Here is a 3,479-nt window from a genome sequence, read left to right on the forward strand (position 1 = left end):
TAGATCATTTAGTAATACAGCCACTAAAAAAATGACTTCAGGGGGACACAGCCAGAGGATTTAGTGGGCAAACTAGCTAATTCTATTTAGTTTTCACATTTGCTGAATTATGAACAATCTGGGTTTGGATCTAACTCATGGTTGACCCAAATGCAAAGCTCACCCCTATGGTCCAGACCAGGGATCCTCAAACTACGTCCCCTCCAGCTGTTGCAGAACTACACACCCCATGAGGCATTGTAAAACTCTGACATTCACAGACATGACCAGGCATGATGGGAATTTTAGTTTTAGGGCCATAGTTTGAAGACCATTGGTCCAGACATTGCTTCTAATGTGTAGAACTGACTATTGTGAACACAGTTGTAAAAAATACAAAACCAGCCAAAGTTTAACAAGTTACACTGGTTTTAGAATGTTCTCAGTTCTGTGCTTTCAATTCTGGGACAAAATGCTTCACTTATCCTGCATGCATAGTTAGACATGACAATGAAAAACATGTTTTTCCAGATCAATTACAAACTAAAAAAAAAAAAACACTATATACTCAATAGCCTAAACACACATAGAAACGAAAAACATTTTAGAAAGCCTAACCCAATTTCCTCGAACAGGCAAAGAGCATTTAACCTCCCTGGCAGTCTGATTATTTCTGTGCTAAAAGCGGTACATTGTTTTGCACAGAAATCTGTTGTTTTACATTTTAAAACTCATCTTCCCCTGCGATCCCCCGCCGTCAGTCAAGGGTCCGATCTGTCCGCCGCAATGTCGCAGTACCTCAAAAAAAATCGCAGATCGCCGCCATTACGCGTTAAAAAAAAAACCAAAAATGACAAAAATCTTTCCCTTTGGTAGTAAACGCGATAACTTTTGTGCAAACCAATCAAAGTACGGTTTTTGCGATTTTTTTTACCAAACATAGGTAGCATAAAACAAATTGGCCGAAAATGTTAAAACATTTTGATTTTTACATTTTTTTGGGGGGGAATTTCATATAAAAAAATGTGAAAAATATTATTTTTGCAAAATTGACGCTCTTTTTTTGTTTTATAGCGCATGATCAAAAAATCGCACAGGTGATCAAATACCACCAAAAGAAAGCTCTGTTTGTGGGAAAAAAAGGACGTCAAATTTGTTTAGGTACAGCGTCGCACGACCGCGCAATTGTCCGTTAAAGTCACGCAGTGCCGAATCGCAAAATACCCCCTGGTCAGGAAGGGGGTAAAATCTTCCGGGGCTTAAGTGGTTAAGTGTAACTCCAGCCAAAAAAAGTTTTTTTTTTGGATAGCATAGGGAAGGGTTAACACCTCTGTAATGTTTCTTTTGCTGTCTGTACCCGTTTAGAAAATTTCACCTCCACTTTCTGTCCCTGTGACAATTGGATTTTGAAAATTTTGGGTTGTGGTAGAAACCAGGATTGGTGATAAAGCTTCAGTGGAGACATCTTTTTTCCCATGAGAACTCTTCCAGGAGTGAATTTCCCTTCCTAGGGGGAGATTTCCTCTCACTTTCTGTTGTCTCCCTCCATTTGTAAGTAGGAGTCAGATGTAAGTCGGATGTTTGTAACTCGGGGACCGGCTGTATTATTATTAACGGCCAATTATATTTTGTACATTTACATCCAGCCATCTGTCCAGATGGGATCAAGAAGATTTTGTCACATTTACACAGAAAAAAAAACCCTCCCCACTTTAACTCCAGCAAATGCCCAACAACGTAGCTAGCAAGGAGACAACTGCATTGAAAGCAGGTACTTACGGTATCTCTGGCTCCAAGCACTTGTTGAAGACAAGTGTTGGCAAGGGAAATGCAGGGCAAGAGGGGATGTCTCAGGATCCTGTCTCTCTGCATTCCTCTTGCCACTGCTTGTCTCAGACAAGTGCTTAGAGCTTTGCCATGTGCTAGCTGCTGTGCTGTCAGATGGCCACTGGGAGGGGGTGGGCACCCTGTGTGACCTTGTAGCTAGGCCTACAAAGCACGCAGGGACATGGAACAAAGTACTATTTGTACTTTGCCCTCTGCGGGAAAGAACAATGAAAAAAAAAACTGAAGTAAGAATGCTTTTTAAAGCGGCACTTCACCCTCTTATTCATCCTCCTTTCACTGCAATCCTCCTCCCCTCCACTATTGAAATTGGACTTTTTTTATTTCACCTTCTTTTTTACAAACTGTTTTGGCATGGCCCACTGGTGCACATCTTACCCTTAGGCCACTAGTGTCAAACACAATGCTCGTAGGCCAAATCTGGAACTCCAGGCCATTTCATGTGGCCCCTAGCACCTCTCCTGCAGGTGCAGCATCCCCCTCAGCTCCCCCTCTACCTTGTCTCAACAGTCGGCAGCAGAGAGGAGGACAGAACTCCTCCCACAGACCCTGCACCCCTGTGCAGACGCAGCACCCCCTTGCCTCCGCCTGCCCTGATCTCAGCATTCAGCAGACTCTGGCAGCTGATTCCAGCCCTCATCTGGTTCTCCTCCAGACTCTGCACGTTCTGCTTCCCAGCTCTACCCTCCAGCTTCTTTTCGGTAGCAGCACAAGGTATGCGGATGCACTGTGATGTAAGGGAGGATGGGGGACTCTTGACATCTGATGGAGGAGAGGGGCTCTTGACATCTGATGGAGGAGGGGGGCTCTTGACATCTGATATAGAGGGGGGTAGGTGCTCAGAACATTTAGTCTTACAGATACAGCTGGCCCTTTGAGGACAACTAAATGTGTATGTAGCCCATGAATAAATTAAGTCTGACACCCCTGGCCTAGGCAAATTTGGTGCACTTTACCCGCTGTGCCTCCCAGGATATGCACATCACATATCGCGGGAGGCATTAGCTTGCATTGAGAAAAGAGGAGGGGGGGTGGGTCTAGCAGTGAGTCAATGGGAGAGCGGCCAGCTGAACCTGGAATAGCTGATGGCTTCCCAATGATGTCACAAATAAAGATGGCAGTGCAGGACCAAGCATGGGGCAGAAGGGAGAAGGATCTCAGCAGGACACTGCTGGATCCGGTGAGCGGGTGAGTATGTTATCTGTGCAGGGTCCACAATCAGGTAAGCAGGAATAAGAAAAACAAAATGAGAAGGTGAAGGTGAAGATGAAGGACCGCTTGATCAATCAATAATAGTTATCCATTTTTTTTAAAGAGTTTTTTTATGATTCGGGCTTCACAGATCCCACAACATGACAGTAACATGTCATAGATTACATATGTAGTAATATTTCTTAACCCTTTTTGGAATGTATAGCAATAAGTCAACTTTCCACTGGCAAAAGTTAGCAAAAATCTGACTGTTTGCAATAAGCTATTAAACTTTGAGCATGACCATTCGCCTTTGCTTACTGAATTATCCTTATGGTGGCACATATGAGAACGTTATGAGGCACATATGATGTTGATATGATACGATATCACCCAAGTTATGTGTTTTTTACTAAAGATGGGAAGATACAAGTTCCTCTTCTGTTTCCAAAGACAGTTTGTGG

This window comes from Pelophylax lessonae, assembly GCF_965119305.1.
Source record: "Pelophylax lessonae genome assembly, chromosome: 6".
In the NCBI taxonomy this organism is placed as follows: domain Eukaryota; kingdom Metazoa; phylum Chordata; class Amphibia; order Anura; family Ranidae; genus Pelophylax; species Pelophylax lessonae.